Source organism: Onychostoma macrolepis, chromosome 16 (genome assembly GCF_012432095.1).
Source record: "Onychostoma macrolepis isolate SWU-2019 chromosome 16, ASM1243209v1, whole genome shotgun sequence".
Lineage (NCBI taxonomy): Eukaryota > Metazoa > Chordata > Actinopteri > Cypriniformes > Cyprinidae > Onychostoma > Onychostoma macrolepis.
The window spans coordinates 28865652-28889047 of NC_081170.1; the positions used below are offsets into that span (position 1 = coordinate 28865652).

The window sequence follows — 23396 nt, forward strand, 5'->3', positions numbered from 1 at the left end:
CGTTCATTAATTATTCAGAAATATGTTAAAACCTACTTTTGCGAACTAGTCCCTGGTTTTTCGCCCAATCGGAACCAAACCACTGCAGTAATATTCTTTGGACTCTCTAGATCAATAATTATCAAAAAATCTTGAATTTTGTCCTTCAGTTAGCTTTAACGAGGACATTTAATAAAGGGCTGGCCAAATATACCCAAAGCCTATAAAACCTCTTTCAATATCTTCATCAACCTCAACTACATATTCCATAACAGGAGTCATTGGTCTTACAACATTTGGAACAAATGTTCTCACATTGGTGTACTCATCATTACTTGATAGGTTCCTCTCGTCATGAGGGCTGTAATTGAACGACTGACAAAACCAATAATACATTGGATTATACATGGTGCAACCATTAATAAGAACAAAAACAAAATGCCAACAGGTATCACAGTGTGGAAGATCCAAGTTCCCCGTCCACCCCAGAGGGTGTTCAGCCAGCTAAACCAAGAAGGATCCACCTTCTCCGGCTCTGGGATAGATTCCTTCATGTGTTCCACGATGTTCGTGATGTTGTCTGAGTTATCTGGAATGTGAAAACAACAAGACACTCCCAACATCTTACAAACTCCTCCCTGCTGAGACGTCAAAATGTCGAGAACTAATCTGTTCTGTACAACAGCCTCTCTCATTTTCTTTAATTCCTCTGTAAGTAAATCTAATACAACAGCTGTATCATTCTCTAGTGATAGAACTTGCCATGCTAACCCATTAATTTTATTCAGAGCAGTCGTAGTCCCTAGCCCTGTAAACATACCTACGAAAGACCATCCTACATTTTCCCATGGTTTTGTCCATGGACTTACGGTCTTATACCCATTATAACGATTAGGCATGCTAGATGTGTCTCTTCTTCTGCGGTTTTGTCCTAGTTCTACATCCTTTCCTTCTGTGTCTTTCTTTGTCAACACCGTAGTTCCTGTTGAGAGCAGAGCTGGATAGCAACATCCACGCCAGTCTCCCTGATCTAAATGATAGTATGCCATTCCTCCACAGGTCCAGACCATTCCCGGAGCACTGTCAATATGAGAAAATGGGCACACAAAATTACTCTTAGTTTGATTAAGGAACTTGATAGTACAGTTGTTAATACCATCTGTACGAGTCAGTGTTACAATGTATTTCTGCATTCAGATACTCCTACGTTATGCTTTCCATCATTTGAACAGATACATAAATTTACCGGGTAGGATTGTACATGAAAAGCTGGACCTTTAAATGGTAATCCTACGTGGGAGCAATTATGATCTTCAATATTGAATGTGATTGTTCTATGTGATTGTTATTTCCTTCACACTTCATCTTAGCTACTCTAACTTCCTTAACATCATCACTAAATCCTGATCCCATGATGAATTCCACATCGTTTATGGATGCGGCTGGTGATATTTCTGCAACTGGACTTGGGCGTGCATTCAGATATGCTTCTTTCAACCTGTCAATCTGTACCTCAAACGGTATTACATCAATTCGAACTTCCTGATACGAATCTTTTCCCTTGATTGCCCATGCACAGTAATATACTCCTGCATCTGAAAACTGTACATCAATTATTGTTATATTCAAAAGCAATACATGTCTCTTTTTCCCATCTTTCCAAGGTCTACCTCTCTGTTCTCTTTTAACTGGTCTTGCGGAGAATCTTGGGTCGTCTACTCCCCAGGAGCCTGGTCCATAATAAGCTTTTACATCTGACCAGTGGCATGCTCCTGAACAGAAATACATTTCGCGCCCATACTGGTCTCGTATTTCTTCTCGATTGTCATCTACCCCCATTGTTATAGATATGGGGTCACACAGGAAACTTTCATCTTTTCCTGGTTCTAATGTTACTGTCAAAGGGTTTGAATGCGGTGGGCCCCTAGGCCCAGGCAGTGCTCTCTTATGAGGAAATGTGCCATTCTGCTCTTTTTCCTCCACTTTCCATAACCGGGTCAATAGCACAATTATTGTTGCAATTATTAACCCTCTGGGGTCTAAGGGGGTTTTGGGGACCTGGAGAAGTTTTGACATGCCCTTACATTTGTGCTTTTTTCAGTTGCTTATAAACATATAAATGGCTAAAGTCTTATATCACTGTAAACAGCACAAACTGGGTTACAATAATATGTTAGCAGCATTTATGTACATGATTTTGTTTTTGAGAAAGAAACGTTTATGCGTGGTTAGTGAAAAACTAAAATTTTGAAGTCACTGAAATAAGGCCATAAAACACATACAGAACATTTGTTCACAAGACTTTTGAGAACTGGATCTTGTAGTCTAGAATTTTTGCTTCAAAATGATATGTAAATCATCTTGTTTACTTGCTCACAGAAAACAATATATTGATTTAAAGATTCTAAGTCACTTTTTGAGTAAAAGGGGTCTATGCGAGAGGGCGTCAACTTTCACATTCACACCTGAGAAGACAAAGGCCCGCATAATGAGCTGCATAATGAGCCGTTGAGTCAGGTGTGTGACTGAGAGAGAAGAGTTACAAGAAAGAATGTGAGGAAAAAAGAAATGTGTATACGTATAACTATCACATAAAATAACTTGAGATTCACTTGTGAGTGCAGTTAAACAGTTTATTAGGAACAAACAAACAAATAAACAACAGAAGAGTCAAGACATGGTGGGTGCAATATCCAAATTATCCAAAACAGTGGCAGGAAACTGGAACCCAGGAAAACAGGAGTCAGCAGAAACTGCATGAGAAACACAAAACAGACGTGAGCAACACAATGAACGGACAAAGACAAAGCAAACATGGTGACAATACATACACTACCAGTCAAATTATTTAAACAGTAAAATTTGTGTAGAACAGTAACAGTAAGAAGTGTCTTCAGCTCACCAAGGCTGCATTTATTTGATCCAAAGTACAGCAAAAACAGTACATTATATTTATTATAATATATAGGCCTACATATTTTTACTATTCAAAATAAATAAAGCATAGAACATATAACTATCCTCACGTCGTGCAACTTGTAAATGCAATGAAAGGTTGCCTATCATATTTCAAAATGTTGCACTCGAATTTACACATTTTATTCTGGAGTTATAGTTTGGGACAAGTTCACCAGTAAATGCGTTCAACTTTGTCACAACAACACATTATCGAATGCCAATAAGAAACATTACTTACTCGATATAAAGTATCTCCTCCTCCGCCGGCTCCAGCTGCGCTCGCGTTCTGTTTGTGAGGTAAACAAAAGCTTTTTCCTCTCAGCGCGTCTTCTGGCGGTAAATACAAGGCTTTTTCCTCTCAGCGCGTTTCTGAGGTAAATATAAGGCTTATTCCTCACAGCGTGTTCTTCCAAAACTGAAAAGTATCCGAGATGAGCGCGTTGCTGCTTTGGTTACGGTGGTGTGGGCATTTACATGCCGCGTGGCTTGCGTGGAGGTTTGTAATAACAATAGCGCGTGACCTAATTAGAGATAATGAGACCAGACGGAAAAACTGAACATGTCCTTGGTTTCATACGGATTACTTTATCACAGAATATTTGTTTTCGGCAAGACTTGCTTCATTTAACAGTAGACATGTCAAGCTTTCTATAGATATACTTCTCATGTCTCTGTGTGAAGTATTTGCTGAGTTACAGTTAATTTTAGTGACGTGTTTCAAAAAGCAGTTCGCGGAGACAGAGAAGACAGAGAGCGCACCCTGTTTGTTTTCTTTATTCTTCAAAAGCACAAAGTTTAGTTTTTATTATGAGTGTATACAAATAAAAGTAGACCCCTTACAGATTCGAATGGTGTATTGCTCTTATCTGTACGATCAAAAATGGCAGAGTAATTCAAGCTCATTTCGGCCTTATCAGGAAAATCTGCCTCAAAACGCATATATGCGTTTGTCGACCCTCTAACTCCTCCTAGAGCTTTAACTCTACAGACTCCAAAATCAGCCCAGATCTTCTGGGCTTTTATCGCTTTGGATAAAAGCGTCTGCTAAATGCATAAATGTAAATGTAAATCTTCAGACTGATCTCACCGGGTGTGCTATATCTTTTCTAACTGATCCGATTTAAGATTTTTTAAGAAAATTACGAATAAAACTGGGAAAAATCCCATAGACTTACACTGACGGAATGTTCAGATGAGCCAAGACCTTGCAATCTCCAACTGTCAAAATTTTAATCTAAACACACTGAAGCCCATTAGACTCAATCAGACAATCTATCCTAGCTAAATGCTAATCATGCTAACAACATGCTAGTAGCCTGCTAATCATGCTAGAAACATGCTAGCAACATTCTAGTCACTTGCTAATCATGCTAGCAAAATGCTAGTAACTTGCTAATCATGCTGAAAACATGCTAGTAACTAGCTAATAATGCTAATAACATGCTAGTAACACCCTAGCAACCACCCCGGGTACCACAGCTATCGCATAGCAGCCACCACAAGGTACACTAGCAACCGCATAGCAACACTTTAGCAACCACCCCGGGTACCCTAGGAACCACGTAGCAACACCCTAGCAACCACCCCGGGTACCCTAGCAACTGCATAGCAACACCTTAGCAACCACCCTGGGTACCCTAGCAACCACGTAGCAACACCTTAGTAACCACACCGGGTACCCTAGCAACCGCATAGCAACACCCTAGCAACCATTTACAGTACTCCAGCAAGCTTACAAACACATAAATAAGCCATATCTCAGCATCAGAACACTATAGAAATACAGTGTTGGGTTCTTTTAATTATGACTGCTAAATAGTCTTTAAATATAACTAATATAACCCCATTTTGTGCATTTCCATACCCTAGCAACCATCTACAGTACCTTAGCAACCTTACAAAAACATGAATAAGCCATATCTCAGCACCAGAACATCATACATAGATGGGGTGGGATCCTTGTTGTTAGGTGACAAAACAGACTGTCAATATCACCATGTTAACTGTGTTACCACACCCTAGCAAGTCAAGTCAAGTCACCTTTATTTATATAGCGCTTTTAACAATACAGATTGTGTCAAAGCACTTAACAGTATTAAATTGGAGGATAGAGTGTCAGTAATGTATAATGATAAGATTAAACACTCAATTTTCAGTTAAAGGCATTTCATTATTGAATTCAGAGATGTCATTGTCTAGCTCAGTTTAGTTTAAATAGTATCTGTGCAATCAAATTGACGATAATCGCTAGAAATTAAGTGTCCCCAACTGAGCAAGCCAGAGGCGACAGCGGCAAGGAACCAAAACTCCCTCTGTGACAGAATGGAGAAAAAAAAAACCTTGGTAGAAACCAGGCTCAGTCGGGGGGCCAGTTCTCCTCTGACCAGACGAAACCCGCAGTTCAAAAGTTTATATTTCGATTTAAATTTTGTTGCAAGTTCTAACAATAGTAGTATTATGTAGTTAGGTATTTTATTATATTTTTAGTTATTTAGTTATATTTTTTATTTTTATTGTATTTTAATCTAGGTTTTCGCTGGGGATATGTCTCTGGGGGTCATCTGGGTGTCCTGGTCTCCGCTGACGATCAGGGCTGTAGACATCATCTCTTGGTGCTGATCCACCATCTGATCGGATACGGATTGAGAAACAGAATAGGAATGAAACAGACAAATATTAGCGTAGATGCCATTCTTCTTACGATGTAACAAGTACATCGTGTGTTATGGGGAGTGTTCCCGGTTCCGGTTGATCTAATTAATGCAGCCTAACAACCCTTTAACGGATTTGAATTATAGAAGTGTATTAGTGTGTTATGTGTACATCAGGATAAAGAGATGGGTCTTTAATCTAGATTTGAACTGCCTCCCGAACAGTGATAGGTAGATTGTTCCAGAGTTTGGGCGCTAAATAGGAAAAGGATCTGCCGCCCGCAGTCGATTTTGATATTCTAGGTATTATCAAACGGCCAGAGTTTTGAGAACGCTGCGGACGTGGAGGACTATAATGCGATAAGAGCTCGCTCAAGTACTGAGGAGCTAAACCATTCAAGGCTTTATAAGTAATTAACAAGATTTTAAAATCTATCCGATGTTTGACAGGGAGCCAATGCAGTGTTGACAGAACCGGGCTAATATGGTCATATTTCCTGGTTCTAGTAAGGACTCAAGCTGCTGCATTTTGGACCAACTGTAGTTTGTTGATCAAGCGTGCAGAACAACTACCCAATAAAGCATTACAATAGTCTAACCTTGAGGTCATAAACGCATGAACTAACATTTCTGCATTTGACGTTGAGAGCATAGGTCGCAATTTAGATATGTTTTTGAGATGAAAAAATGCAGTTTTACAGATGTTAGAAACATGGCTTTACATGTGGGGTTTTTAGGTCCGATAATTAACACCTCTGTTTTTTCAGAATTTAGCAGTAAAAAATTACTCGTCATCCAGTTTTTTATATCGACTATGCATTCCGTTAGTTTCTCAATTTGGTGTGTTTCACCGGGCCGCGAAAAAATATAGAGCTGAGTATCATCAGCATAACAGTGAAAGCTAACACCATGTCTCCTGATAATATCTCCCAAGGGTAACATGTAAAGCGTGAAAAGTAATGGCCCTAGTACTGAGCCTTGAGGTACTCCATACTGCACTTGTGATCGATATGATACCTCTTCATTCACTGCTACGAACTGATGGCGGTCAGATAAGTACGATTTGAACCATGCTAAGGCGCTTCCACTAATGGCAACAAAGTTGTGTAGTCTATTCAAAAGAATGTTATGGTCGATAGTGTCGAACGCAGCGCTAAGATCCAGTAGAACTAATAAAGAGATACAACCATGATCAGATGATAGAAGCAGGTCATTTGTAACTCTAATGAGAGCAGTCTCAGTGCTATGATACTATCTAAATCCTGACTGGAATTCCTCACAGATATTATTTTTCTCTAAGAAGGAATATAATTGTGAGGATACTACCTTTTCTAGTATCTTTGACAGAAAAGGGAGATTTGAGATCGGTCTGTAATTAACTAGGTCTTTTTGCGGGTTATTTATGAGAGGCTTAATAACAGCCAATTTGAAGGTTTTGGGGACATATCCTAATGACAATGATGAATTAATAATAGCCAAAAGAGGATCTATGACTTCTGGAAGCAGCTCTTTTAGTAGTTTAGATGGAATCGGGTCTAACATACATGTTGTTGGTTTAGATGATTTAACAAGTTTATACAATTCTTCCTCTCCCACAGTAGAGAATGAATGGAATTGTTCCTCAGGGGATCTATAGTGCTCTATCTGATGCGATACTGTAGCTGACGGCTGCAAGGATACAATTTTATCTCTGATAGTATCGATCTTGGAAGTAGTTCATAAAGTCATTACTGCTATGCTCTTGGGAAATGCCAACACCTGTTGATGCTTTATTTTTCGTTAATTTAGTCACTGTATTGAATAAATACCGAGGTTATGTTTGTTTTCTTCTAGAAGAGACGAAAAGTAATCAGATCTAGCAGTTTTAATGCTTTTCTGTAGGATAGGGTACTTTCCCGCCAAGCTAAACGAAATACCTCTAATTTAGTTTTCCTCCAGCTGCGCTCCATTTTCCGGGCTGCTCTCTTTAGGGTGCGAGTGTGCTCATTATACCACGGTGTTGGACTCTTATCCTTAATCTTCCTTAAGCGTAAAGGAGCAACTGCATCTAAAGTGTTAGAAAAGAGAGAGTCCATAGTTCCTATTACATCATCGAGTTGTTCTGAGCTATTGGATATGCTGAGGAACTGAGATAAGTCAGGAAGATTATTTATAAAGCAGTCTTTTGTGGTAGAGGTAATGGTTCTACCATATTTGTAACAAGAAGTTGGCTTTACAGCTTTAGCTATATGGAATATACAGGAGACTAGATAATGATCTGAGATATCATCGCTCTGCTGCAAAATTTCAACGCCACTGACATCAATTCCATGTGACAGTATTAAATCTAGAGTATGATTTCGACAATGAGTAGGTCCTGACACGTGTTGTTTAACACCAATAGAGTTTAGAATGTCTATAAATGCTGATCCCAACAAATCTTTTTCATTATCAACATGGATATTAAAATCACCAACGATTATGACTTCATCTGCAGTCAGCACTAACTCCGATAGAAGATCAGAAAATTCTTTAATAAAGTCTGTATGGTGCCCTGGTGGCCTGTATACAGTAGCCAGTACAAACATCACAGGGGGTTTATCATTAATACTTGTTTCTTTGGATAACGTTATATGAAGCACCATTACTTCGAACGAATTATACTTGAAACCCGACCTCTGAGAGATACTGAAAATATTGCTATAAATTGTAGCAACACCTCCCCCTTTACCTTTTGGACGCGGTTCATGTTTGTAACATTAATCTTGTGGTGTAGACTCGTTTAAAGTAATGTAATCATCTTGTTTTAGCCAGGTTTCTGTCAGACAAAGCACATCTAGTTTATGGTTAGTGAACATATCGTTTACAAAAAGGGATCTAATATTCAATAAGCCAAGCTTTATCATGTCTTTATCTGTATTATATCGGTTTCTTATTTGTTGAACATCAATTAAATTGTTACTATTACTTTGGTTTGGATGTTTTCTGTATTTTCTAGTTCGGGGAACAGACACAGTCTCTATAGAGTGATATCTAGGTGAAAAAGTTTCTATGTGCTGAGAGTTAACTGACTTTGGTGACGTGAGGCGGCTAGCAGACGGTCGGTTTAGGGAGCGGACCAGAGCATATTACAGTGTCTGACATCGTACTTGCAAGTTCACACACCTCTTTAACATTATTTTTGGTGATCTCCGACTGGCGAAGTCGAACATCATTAGCGCCGACGTGGATAACAATCTTACTGAATTTACGTTTAGCATTAGTCAGCACTTTTAAATTTGCCAAGATGTCAGGCGCTCTGGCTCCTGGTAAACAATGGACTATGGTGGCTGGTTTCTCTATTTTCACGTTCCGTACAATAGAATCGCCAATAACTAGAGCACTTTCATCAGGTTTCTCAGTGGGTGCTTCACTGAGTGGGGAGAACCTGTTTGATGTTTTAATCTGAACGGAAGAGCGGTGTTTTGACCCGCGACTATGCCGCCTCACTGTCACCCAGCTGCCCTGCTGCACGGGCTCAACCGAAACCGAACAATGTACAGGACTCCCTGAGCTAGTCGCATCCAAAGCAGTATCTACAGCCTTCACATTCTTACTATCCTCAACTAAAGTTTGGATGCATGTCTCTAGTTCTAAAACCTTCTCTGTCAGCCTAACTATTTCCCTGCATTTATCACATGTGAATCCCTCGCTGCTGACAGAGACAGATAAACTGTACATGTGGCAAACAGTGCAAACAACAATAGCAGGAGAAGAAGCCATTACTCACCGTGATTGATGAATGATACCAACTTAACTTACCACTTACCACTGTTGTTTGATGAGCTCGTGAAAAACGGAGCGAGAAAAAAAATAAAAAAAAAATAAAAAAAAATAATAGGCGCGAATAGAAATGCAAATGGAACCGCGAGTGACAAGCTAACGGGCTAACAAGCTGCACTCGCGGTTTTAAAGCTGACAATCAAATTAGTTAGATTAGTTTGAAGGATAGCACCAGAAATATGGTGGGAATTAAGTTATATATTTTCACTTTAGACAAAAAGGGAGTGAAAGTAAGGTAGAGATTCAATAAAAAGCAAAGGTACACGGAGCTACAATCACAAACATACGCCGCAATGGGGTATAAGTTGTACCCCTGGGCCGCAAGAGCCCCCCAAATTTGCCCCATATACATACTATGGTGAGGGGCGGCCCATAAAACAGCATCTGAACTCACACGTTTTTCCTACTATGGTAATTTACATAGGAATTTTGCATTGAACATAACTCTGCATCACAATGTCATAAAGACATGGGGGTGGGCTCATTTTACTCAGGCAACCAATCAGACTCTCAGGATCAATGTGACACTGTCAAGCCACGCCCTAGCAACCATTTATAGCAGCCTAGAAACTGATCCCATAGACTGCCATTTTAAAAGCCCAGAGGGATATCTTCGGATCACAGTGTCATATAGACATGGGGGTTGGGCTCATTTGACTCTGGGCAGCAAACAGCCAATCATCAATCACCATAGACACTTCCTAGCCACTCCCTAGAAACCAATGTCGAGTACCCTAGCAACCCAAACTCAAACAGGCATATCTTAAAATCTGAATGTCATAGAGACATGGGGGTTGGTTTATATTATTCATACTGCCAAACAGCCTTTGGAGTATCATCATTGGCAGCTGCCAAGCCACTCCCTAACAACCAACCAGAGTACCCTAGTAACCATTTATCAAGTCCTATATCTTTGCATCAGAATGTCGTATAGACTTGGGAGTTGGTTCTTTTGACTCATGCTAACAAATAGGACTCCCAAACATGCTACACATGCTAGCAGTGAATAGTTACATGCTAATGGTGATTAGCTAAGTGCTAATTCAAACTAAGAACTCTATAAAACTCCATAGTAACGATCTGTGACAACTACTAACTGCCTAGCAACACCCTAGCAACCACCCCAAGTACAATAGCAACCACATAGCATCACCCTAGCAACCGTCCCATTTACCCTAGTAACCACCCTGGACACCCTAGCAACCGCATAGAAACACCCTATCAACCACCCTGGGCACCATAGCAACGGCCCTAGCAACCATCCTGGGTACCCTAGCAACCACTCCGAGTGCCCTAACAACCGCCTAGCAGTGCCGTAGAAACCACTCAAGCCAACCTAGCAACCGAGTGAACGAGTTTTGCCACGACAAGCACCACTCACATTTTCTTCAGGAAATGTACATTCTAGTTATTCTTCTTCTTCTGAGACTACAATTTCTGACTGCTACTCCTCCTAGAGCTTTAACTCTACAAACTCCAAACTCAGCCCAGATCTTCAGACTGGTCTGACTCGAGTTGCTATAACTTTTCTAACTGACTGGACTTACAGTTTTCATAAAACTGAAGATTAAAAATCCCATAGACTTACATTGACGGAATGTTCAGATGAGCTAAGACTATTCAAACTCCAACTGTCAAAATTTAAATCTAAACACACTGAAGCCTATTATACTCAATCAGACTTCCCTTCTATGTACTATTTCTAACCCATTCAAACTCATCTATCTAATATTTCTAATCTATCTATCTATCCTAACGACATGCTAATCATGCTAGAAACATGCTAATCCATCCTAGAAACATGCTTGTAACTTGTTAATCCTTCTAGCAACATGCTAGTAGCATGGTAATCATGTTAGCGCCATGCTAGTCACTATCTAATCATGCTATAAACATGCTAGTGACATGCTAGTAACATGCTAATCATGCTAGAAACATGCTAGCGACATGCTAATCCTTCTAGCAACATGCTAGTAGCATGGTAATCATGTTAACGACATGCTAGTCACTTGCTAGTAATGCTAGCAACTGCTAGTGGCATGCTAATCATGCAGGCAACATGCTAGTAACATGTCAATCATGTTAGAAAAATGCTATCGACATGCTAGTCACTTGCTAATCATGCTAGCAAATGTTAGTGGCATGCTAATCATGCTAGCAACATGTTAGCAAAATGCTAGTGGCATGTTAATCATGTTAACAACATGCTAGTCACTTGATAATCATGCTAGCAACATGGTAGTCACATGCTAATCATGCTAGCAACATGCTAGTCACTTGCTAGTCATGCTAGCAGTATGCTAGTAACATGCTAGTCACATGCTAGTCATGCTAGCATTATGCTAGTAACATGCTAGTCACTTGCTAGTCATGCTAGCATTATGCTAGTAACATGCTAATCATGCTAGCGACATGCTAGTCACTTTCTAATCATCATCTCTGACTGTATTGCCTTTAAAACATTCAAACTTTAAGATTTTAAAAATACTTTAAATTTCAAACTATTTCAGAATGCAAACCATTAAACTTAAAAAAATGTTAAACTTCTTAAACTTTTCAAACTTTTTCTAACTTTCTGGTCCGGCGTTCTCAAGCCAACTTAAAGTTTGTCTCGACAAACTTTTTAATCTAGTTTATTAATGATCTCTGACCCAGTAATAATCAGATAAGTTGATTAAGCTTGTCAGTGTGAGTTAAATGTATGTATTTATTTGTATTTTTAACCTATGTAAAAGTGAAACTGATTGAGTCATTCGGCTCCGCCCGAGGGGAATTGCTCCTCTAGGGGCGCAATTTTTTCTCAGCCAATGTAAGTCTATCGGATTTTTTTCATTTTTAATAATTAATAATAAAAAAAAAACTGTAAGTCTGATCAGGCTTTAATGTCCTAGGAGGAGAGAGGTTTGGAAACTCTCAGAAGAAAATATAATAATAACAATAATAATAATAATGATAATAACTAGAAACTAAAGTTTGAGATTCAAACTTTAAATGTTGGCTTGGCCTCTGCAGCTTTGGGGCAAAAGAGTCAGAGTACTTGTGTGTCCGGCGTTCTTGAGCTGCCCCGCTGCAAAACCCATACAACAGTATTTTTCCATGAACCCTTGCTATTTTCTATTCTAATAAAAAAAAGCCTACTAGGCTATGACAACAGCTTCAACAGAGCTGGCAAGCTTGATGCGAAATAAGTCATGCCTTTTATTGTTTTCCCTCTTTTAGTTATTAGTTAATTATTTGTTACATTCAGTTAAGTCAAATATGTTGTCAATACCATTAAAATTAAGATGTAAAAAATGTAATGGTCTATCAGTATGTAGGAGATTACAGAAGTCACTTGAATTAAACATTTTCAAAGTGTGAACAGAGAGCTTGAAGGATTTGTTATCCTGTGGCTCCCTTGTGTGGACAACATTAGCATTATGGTCTTCATCTCTGAACAACATTAAGATGAAATGGCCAATAGTTTTGGAATGATTACAAATGTTTAATTATTAGTTTACTGATAATATACCCACTATAAACTCGTATTCTGATTCTGTATTTTATTTCATGGTTTAAGAGTTTAATTCTCGACCTAAATTGTTAAGTAGTGATGATTGGTTTTATGTGACTTTTTGGAAAGTTTCTTATATCTTCAAAATTGAATGTTTTTAAACTAAAAGTAGTAACATTTTGGTACAATGAGATTACAGCGATGGCTCAGTGGGCTATGTCGCTATGACGTGATTTGATGTTCATTTTGATCGCTTATCTAATCCCGGCTCGGAAGGGCTTCAAAACTTTTTTAATTATCGGTATTATCCCCTAAACCTTCCCATTGCAGTAAACATTTATTTTTATTTTTCATAAGCATCATTTAGTATAATTTAATTTAAAAAGCTAATTTATTTAAATTTTTTTAATTTAAAAAAGTTATGCTCGTGGGTACAATCATTTGGAGTATTACTACACTCCATAGACACTCCATGACACTCCATAGACAAAATCTTTTTTTTACTGTACACCTACCAAAATTCTGCATACAACCATTTTAATAAAATATTGATTGTAAGCTATCTTAATTATGAAAACTCAAGAAATTTCATCATAAATTTGCAAAACACAAGCATGTACATTCATGATGCTAACATATCATTGTAACAGTTTGTACTGAATACACTATAATCAGACTTTAACATGCTCACAAATGTTTTTTTTTTTTTTTTTTGGTTGTTTGTATTTTATTGAATCAGACACCAGCACCAGATTAATCCTGATGTCTCTTCAAACTGTTTTCCTCTGAGAGCGCTGTACCAACATCAGATGTTCAACTACACTGATATTCTATGTTAAAACAAGCTCCTATTCTAGTGATTTTGTTTTTTTCTTCTTGAATCCATGGAAAGATGTAGAAACACTTAAATATCAGGTATGATTTACTTGTTTCACTTATTAGACAGAATCTGTTGCAGGAATGACTCAAAGTCTGTTCACTTCTCTGTGTGCACAATAATGTGTCTTTGACCTTCATTATGTATGTTTTGATTATACTGTGTTGTAAATAAAATACAAATAATTTAAAAAACCCTTTTGTTCAATCTCCTCACATTCTCTCTTACCTGCCTCAGAGTCACAGTCACACTGATGGGCCATTAGGGGCCATTAGGGGAGGGCCCTTTGTCTCTCAGGTGAGACTCACTTAATATTCATGGCCATTGCCACTCCCTCGCGTATAGACCCTCGATCACGAAACATGTCTTGAAAATTTTAAATCAATATATTGTTTTCTGTGAATGAGTAAGCAGAATGATTTTCACATAATTTTGAAGTAAATATTCTAGCCTACAAGACTGATTACTCAAAAGTCTTATTCAGAACTATTTAGTGTGGGTTTTAAGGCCTTATTTCAGCTACATTTTTTCCCCCAAAACTTACTAACCACGCATAATATATTTGTTTTCTAAAAAATGCAAACATGTACATCCATCTTGGTCACATATTATTGTAGCACAGTTTGTGCTGAATACAAAAAAAAATTACATGTTGGTCAATAGTATGTTTTAAGTAGCTGAAATAAGCACAAAAGTTCAGGGCATGTCAAAACATCTCAAGGGCCCCAAAATGACCTCGGAGCCCAGAGGGTTAAACAAACATTTTAAATGAGCTGGAATGTTATGGGTAAAATGATTGGTGCCTGCAAAAGCCATAAACTCGCTCTTCAAAGACGTGACCCTTCAAATCACGTGACCATCAGGCAAGATGTTACATCGTCATATGGTCTGTCTACATATGTTTCTTAGTAGACAACCAATAGTATATTTTCAGCTAAGAGTATGTTTCACCCTGCTGATAAAGAACGTTCAGAATAGTACGACCATATACAACTATATAAGTGTAGAACTAGATCACAGGCTCACCCTAGTAGGCTAATACTCTAAGATATGGCCGCTTTTTTATTTTTTATTTTGCTTTTTAAGCAGTAATATGCCTTGAAATAAGTTATATATAAAATTTTCTAAAAGATAAAACTTAAATAAGGAATCACCGCTCCGCTCCGCGTTTGACGGAAGATACGTCAATGCTGTGACAAACACCCAGACGCCTTCACATATGGAACTTTTTAAAATATCGCTAGTTTATTTTTTAAAACATACAGAAAGACTTTGGCAAAATGTTTTATCGCATGTGTGAGGGGATTAAAACATTGGAGACGATACTTAAAATAAGAACCTTTTAAAGATGCTGAAGTGTTTAATGTGGAATAAATCTAATATAAACTATTCTTTAGTTGAAATAAGAGTCACCGACATCAGCTGAAGTAGGGAAACTCTCTCTTAGAGAAAAGGTTAGCAGACTAACATCTCAGATCATCTGGTCTGTAACTCGACCCTTGTCTTGTCTGTGTCGGTTTTATTTTATTTTATTTATTTTATTTTTGGAAATCTTTAATTCACAGAATGGACATCATTGTTCACAGAAAAAAAAAAAGTAAGACATTTTATTATCGCCTAGCCTGGCTATTGTAAATGTTTATTTTTATATAATATGTTACATATAATCACATTTTATTTATTGACATCTTTAAAAGATGAGAATGATGTGTTTTATAAGTTCAATAAACTTAAATAAATGCTAAATATGTGTTTAAAATGTATGATGAATGAACTGCCTTTGTAACATGTTGTCATATATATGTATTACCATTGGTGATTTTCAGAATCTTAAAAGCATATTAATGGCTAAAGGCTGATTATACTGTATTCAGCACAAACTGGTCTACAATAGTATGCCAGCAGTATGAACGTGCATGTTTGTGTTTTTAAGAAAAACAGCATTTATGTGTGGTTAGTGAAAAAAAAAAACTAAAATACTTGTTTAAAATGTGTGATAAATGGTTTGCTTTGCTGAAACATGATTGTTACTTACAAAAAAAAAAAAAAAAAAAAAACAAGTTTGTTACTTGAGTCTCTTTTTAGCTTGAAATGTTTATTTTTATACTGTATGCTATACATATAATCGCTGGAGCGCTGTAGAAGTTTTGACATTTGTGTTTTTCAGTATCTTAAAAATATACAGTATTACTGGTTAAAGTCTGATTATAGTGTATTCGGTACAAACTGTGTTACAATAATATGTTAGCATCATGAATTTACATGCTTGTGTTTTGCAAATTTATGATGAAATTTCTTGAGTTTTCATAATTAAGATAGCTTACAATCAATATTTTATTAAAATGGTTGTATGCAGAATTTTGGTAGGCGTACAGTAAAAAAAAGATTTTGTCTATGGAGTGTCATAGAGTGTCTATGGGGTGTAGTAATACTCAAAATGATTGTAGCCACGAGCATAACTTTTTTAAATTAAAAATTTTAAATAAATTAGCTTTTTAAATTAAATTATACTAAATGATGCTTATGAAAAATAAAAATAAAAGTTTACTGCAATGGGTAGGTTTAGGGGATAATACCGTATAAAATTAATTAATGTAATGTAAATATTAAAGGCTCTAAATATAATGTAGAAACTGCTTTGTGACAATTTGTTTTGTGAAAAGCTATACAAATAAATGAATGGAATTGAATTGTCTATGGAAAAAAATTTGACATTTCCAGACATGTCCACAATAGCCCTTATCGAGTGGCCTATTAAAATACATATTGTTTTCCCCTTTTGATAACTTTTTCTAACATGACAAACTCTTTATTTCCGCTCCTGGTAAAATGTACAACGTTTTTATATGTTTAGTGACGACTAAAACTAGTGTAAATGTTTGCATTATTTTATATCGTGTATGATCGCACAGTTTATTTATTTATTTTCATTTAAAAGAAGAGAATAGCCTACGACTCGGGACGATTGAATGCGCACGCGTGCGTGTGAGAAAGAGAGAGAGAGAGAGAGAGAGAGGATAGCAACCAACGTCAAATTCGTAGCATAAAGGGTTGACTAGTTGTCATTTTAAATAAATAATAAAAAAAGTTTTGAAGCCCTTCCGAGCCGGGATTAGATAAGCGATCAAAATGAACATCAAATCACATCATAGCGACGTAGCCCACCGAGCCATCGCTCTCATCTCATTGTACTGAAATGTTACTACTTTTAGTTTAAAAACATTCAGTTTTGAAGATATAAAAAACTTTTAAACAATCGTTTGATGTGAAATAAGCTAAAATATAAGGACTTCAGGCGTATTAGGGAAACATTAAAGCAATGTTATACATCTCATTTTTAAAATGTTTGCAAAAACTTTCTCACTCACAGCGGACAGAAATGGCATGAGCGGTGGGGGCCTGCGTCTCACACACACACACACACACACACACACACAGACACAGACAGAGAGACAGACAGAGACACACAGAAAGACAAGGAGCGTGCTCACTCTGCAGAGAGAGGAGAGAGAAATACAGGATTCATGTTTAAACTAAACACAATTTGTGTAATCAGTTCATTTGTGGCCAACTGGTATACCATGATGACGTGATTCTCCGTTTTCCATGAAGAATGTAAGACCATTTTATTTGTTAAACTAAACATTTTTTTTATCCCTTCTCATTATTAGTCATGTTGCCTATTTTATTTAAATTATTTTTATACAACCAACAGAATATGTGTGTGAGCGTGGGCTTGTGTCTTAAAACTGACCTGTTAAAATTGTTTATTTATTCTGCTTTTACCCTTAAATTCAATATCTTTTTCTCAAGGATCCCAGAGATAGAGAGAGAGAGAGAGAGATAAAGAGCGTGAGATTGGAGACAGAGAACTTTTTCCAACTAAACAATCTTTTGTAAACCTTTCGTTCGAAGAATGGGGTTCCTTGCGAGAGGAGGAAATCTTTTTCTCTTGAAGAAAAATGTAAGAGGGTTTTAATTTATTTATTGTTTTATTTCCAATTCATTATTAGGAGTGTTATTTAATTACATTTTATAAAACCAACAGAATATATTTTTGTCTTAAAACTGACCTGTTAAAATTTATTCTGTTCATCCTTTTTCATACACCTATACGGAGAGAGAGTCCATAATACACCAGGCCTCGGAATGCAACCGGATACTGGTGCCACGTGGTCCACAGATGGGCAAACCCCCCGGATGAGCATTAAATCTTCAAAACATTACTTGACAGCTCATTTATGGTCTTACCCAGTCAGCAAACAAATTTGGCCCAGACTTGGCATGCATGTGGCACAAAACTGAAAATAGTTCACTTACTTTTTCTTGCCACTGTATGTGTTATACCCCTGAAAAAGGGGAGAAGATTAAGCACAGTCACACTCGACAATGTTTCCCCACCGCCAACTTTGTGTAATCTTTTTTTAAACAGTTAACAATAAACAAATTTTCAAAACAGCAACATTGGCCTTTTCTTCACTGTACAGACATTCAATCATTGTGACATGGCTGTTAACAATGTACCCTCTTTAGCTATTTTTTCTGTACAATCAATCATCCCAATTAGGAATTATACAGAGTCATTTTATAAATATCTGGAAATCGCTTCTTATTATTTTAAACCAGATACATAGATATAAACTAACACAAACAATTCTAAACCACATGTAAATACCCAGTCAGCAAACAAATTTGGCCCAGACTTGGCATGCATCTGGCACAGCTGGCATTCATCCGGCACTGGCATACAGCATGTGGGCCAAACATGGCCCGGGTTTGGCAGAGATGGTACCGGGTTTAAGACGGCACACAAGACATGGGCCAGATGTCAAATGCAGATATGTGGGCCACACAAGTATTGCCGATCTTGACCCATATTTAAAATCCATTTCAAATATTTTTGAGTAAAATGCCAATGTTTTCCCATACAGAAATGTAATATATTCACATAAATGTGAAACTGTTAAATATATTTTGAAAATATATTTTGAAAATGCATAACATAAAGCTCATGTTGTGTGTTATTATGTGTTTACTTGTATGCAAAATTATATTCATGCCTCATATGATATTATATAATATATGATATTATATAGTATATTAAAGAATAATATATTCTGTTGTTTTATATATATTCATATATTCATCTGCCATTCATCCGGCACTGGCATACAGCATGTGGGCCAAACATGGCCCGGGATTGGCAGAGATGGTACCGGGTTTAAGACGGCACACAAAACATGGGCCAGATGTCAAATGCAGTATTTGGCCCAGATGTCAAATGCAGATATGTGGGCCACACAAGTATTGCCGATCTTGACCCATATTTAAAATCCATTTAAAATATTTTTGAGTAAAATGCCAATGTTTTCCCATACAGAAAGGTAATATATTCACATATATGTGAAACTGTTAAATATATTTTTAAAATATATTTTTAAAATGCATAACATAAAGCTCATACTGTGTGTTATTATGTGTTTGTATGCAAAATTATATTCATGCCTCACGATATTATATAGTATATTATAGAATAATGTATTCTGTTGTTATATATATATATATATATATATATATATATATATATATATATATATATATATTCATCTGCCATTCATCCGGCACTGGCATACAGCATGTGGGCCAAACATGGCCTGGGTTTGGCAGAGATGGTACCGGGTTTAAGACGGCACACAAGACATGGGCCAGATGTCAGATGTAGATATGTGGGCCACATAAGTATTGCCGATCTTGACCCACATTTAAAATCCATTTCAAATATTTTTGACTAAAATCCCAATGTTTTCCCATACAGAAAGGTAATATATTCACATATATGTGAAACACTGTTAAATATATTGAAATACATTTTGAAAATATATTTTTAAAATGCATAACATAAAGCTCATATTGTGTGTTTAATTGTGTTTACATGTGAAATTATATTCATGCCCCATATGATATTATATTATATGTTATATTATAGAATAGTATATCCTGTTGTTTTATTTAGCCTATATAACTGACTTCAAACAATGTTTTGCATTCACTGCTTTCATCAGAAAGCTAAAACTAAATTATATTTCAACTAAAATATAATAAAATACCTAACTACATAATACTACTATTGTTAGAAATTGCAACAAAATTAAAATAGAAATCTAAACTTTTGAACTGCGGGTTTCGTCTGGTCAGAGGAGAACTGGCCCCCCGACTGAGCCTGGTTTCTCCCAAGGTTTTTTTTTCTCCATTCTGTCTCAGAGGGAGTTTTGGTTCCTTGCCGCTGTCGCCTCTGGCTTGCTCAGTTGGGGACACTTAATTTCTAGCGATTATCGCCGATTTGATTGCACAGATACTATTTAAACTAAACTGAGCTAGACAATGACATCTCTAAATTCAATAATGAAATGCCTTTAACTGAAAATTGAAAATTGAGTATTTAATCTTATCATTATACATTACTGACACTCTATCCTCCAATTTGATACTGTTAAGTGCTTTGACACAATCTGTATTGTGAAAGCGCTATATAAATAAAGGTGACTTGACTTGACTTGACTTCATATTCTCATTCAATTTACAGTTTGATGTAGGCCTACTAAACAATATATGATGAAATTTCAGGACATTTTATTTGACTTTTGTACTATTTATGTAAATGCGTAACTTTGATGTGTTTTAGGCCATGTTGGCCAATCAGAAGCCTGACAAAGTTTCAAGTAGGCGGAGATAACAGCGCAGGTTCTGACGTCACAAGCCAAAAACTCCGGTTTAGCTGTCTACATGATAACACTGCAACCGGAGTTTTTTTAAATCTTCACCCTGGCAGGAGTTTTCAAAATGTTCAGTTTCAGTGACCTGCTGCAGTGTTTGCGTGAGGACGAACGGAACAAACCGCATAGAAAAAGCTGCTGTTTTGAAAATAACCGCGTTCGTGTGGACGGCCAATGAGCGCGCGTGTTGAGCATTCAAATCGCATTTAAACTGAAGCGGTGGAGGTTACCATGGTAACAGGGCGTCAACTCACTCAGCTGACAAGTAGCGAGAAGCTGTCTCTCTGCTCTTTTCACTGCTTTCAGGTAAGTTTAGTCCCTAAAGTTACACAAATAATACATACAACTGTTCCTGACACTTTCTTACATGTTACTGACACGTTTCTGTTGAATCTTTACTTTACAGGAGTGGTATAGTGTCTTCAAAAAGACCGTTAGCATCACAACCGTTAACTATAGAGGCTAACAATTAGAGGTAAGGCAACTTATACATTTGACCTCTTATTAATGAACTTTTGAGCTTTTAAGCACCTTTTATGTGTAGATGAGCGGCTTTGATAGTTTTGTAAATGTTTTGCTGATACTTTGTCAATAGATAAATGGAAGTCACTATAAGCTAATTAATTTAACCTAAAAGTCTGCACTGTGGGGTCAATCGGTGACGTCACTTACATGAACTAATGGGCTGAAACTATTTCAAACACGTTTTGAACTTTCATTGCAAACAAATATTGATAAATTGTACTGTGATTTCAGGAGCGTCAGAATAAAATACCTAAAACAGGGGAAGTTACAAAAAAATTTGTAATGTGAGCTGCTGACAGAGATACAGGAAACACAGGTGATCTGAGAAATCTTATTAAATAACTTTATATGAATTTTTCACAGTATATTTCAACAATATCATCATGCATCTGTAAAACCTAAAAATATGAATTCTGGTATCTTAAGATTTTTTGTATGTTTTGTATATTATTATTATTATTATTATTGCATTTCACCTCTGCTGTAGTGTGTTTATTTCTAATAATCCTGACATTGAATACTACATTTGTTGGCTATGTGACATATTGTTCCTATTCTTCCATGCTGATGGCTGTGCTGCAGAGCTGGAGCGGAGCAGATCTCCTGTCGAAGAACATCTCCAAAGCACCATGAACCATCTGACTAGTAAGTAAAACCTCAAACATTCAAAAGTTTGTCGAATATTCAAAAAATATATCAAATAAATATCAAATATTTCCCAGACAGCAAGCAGTGTCGGCAGATCCGGCCCACATCTGGCCCGCATGGATTTCACGCGGGCCAGATGTGGGCCGGATCTGGGCCAACACTATGTTGCTGTCTGGGTTCCTGTATGTCCTACAAGGCCATCTTGTTTAACTCTGCTCTGAGGACACTTCATACACAACAACCTACAGAGGGTCAATCATAATTTAAAAAAGACACAGATGATAATAAAAAAGTTCTTTGAAATTAAAATTTATAACGGTAAGACAGAACCAGTACTGTGAACGCACCTCACTTCAAACTGTAACGGTCTGTATATTGTTTTCTAAACTTTAAATGTAGTGAAATTTTTGTTCAAGCAGACTTTGTTGCTCGTGGAAACCTCACGAGCCTGAAAGATACTTAAAACTTAAAATATTATTTGCACTCTTGAAGACTGTTCACCAAATACTAAATTTCAGTCCAGCAGAATTTTCTGCACACTTCACCACCGAAGCCAAAATGAGCATTGTGAATGTAAGAGCCTCACACTACATTGTTTGTTTGAATTGTATTTCAGGGCAGTTCGTGAAGACGGATAACCTGGACAGAAGTCAGTTCAAGATCCAGCCTCCACACTAGACTTCTCACTCACAAGGATTGCTGTCTACTAGATATTATGTGTACTCTTCAGACTTAGGTTCATGCAGATATTATTCAGGGACATGAACACTTGAATACTGCAAAAATAGAGAAACTACCTTTATTTAAGAATTTTGTGTTAATTGTGTGAACATTAAACAAATATATATTTATTTTACAGTTTTTTTTGTTTTGTATTCCAAAGCACCTAAAAGCCAATTCACACTGCCATACTCCAACAGGGTGAACACACTGACCAAGCAAAACAAATAAGCATGTTTTTATAGTTTTTGTGAAAGTGTGAACTGACAATGCTGTATGTTAGGTGTGAGATTCATTCAACTTGGTTTGCTGATTAAACATGATTAAATATTTGTTCAGAATATTGTCGTTGTTGTGACTATTCATCTAGGAGGGGTGTGTATCAAGTGGCTTGGTTATGGTTTTGTTGAGGCTGACATGTGGAACCCATCTGATCCAGCATATAGGACCAGAACAGGGCCAGCTATGGTCATACAGAACCTCAGATCCCACATAGCAATTTTTCTCTGGCCAAGCTCCGGCCCACACAATCAGCTTTTGCTTGGCCCACATACCGCAATGACTTACGGTCCTAGTGTGTACCAGGTCTGGATTCCAGACAAGGGCCAAACATAGGCCAGAACTGGCCCAATTCAGGGCCAGTTATGGGTAATTAACTTGGCTGAGACTTGGGCCAGTTCTGGCCCATGTGTGGCCCTTGTCTGGAATCCAGACTTGGTACACACTAGGACCGTAAGTCATTGCGGTATGTGGGCCAAGCAAAAGCTGATTGTGTGGGCCGAAGCTGGGCCAGAGGAAAATTGCTATGTGGGTACCAACGTACAAACACTTGTACAAACAACATATCTCATCCCCGGATGACGTCGGAATTTCACGTATTCCAATCCTCACATCTGGATCTCATTAACGGGGTCAAGGGGTCAACACGACCTGGGTGGTAGCTATGTGGGTGGGCCGTGTGGGGGAGGGGA

At 37.3% G+C, this 23396-nt stretch overlaps 1 long non-coding RNA gene across 1 annotated transcript; it reads left to right on the forward strand.

Annotated features, from left to right (window-relative positions):
• Positions 1-20784: 20784 nt before the first annotated feature.
• LOC131522513 (uncharacterized) lies at positions 20785-22856 on the forward strand. Its single transcript, XR_009266545.1, has 4 exons — positions 20785-21007; positions 21289-21373; positions 21640-21702; positions 22322-22856. It is a non-coding gene; the product is annotated as an uncharacterized LOC131522513 (long non-coding RNA).
• Positions 22857-23396: the final 540 nt, after the last annotated feature.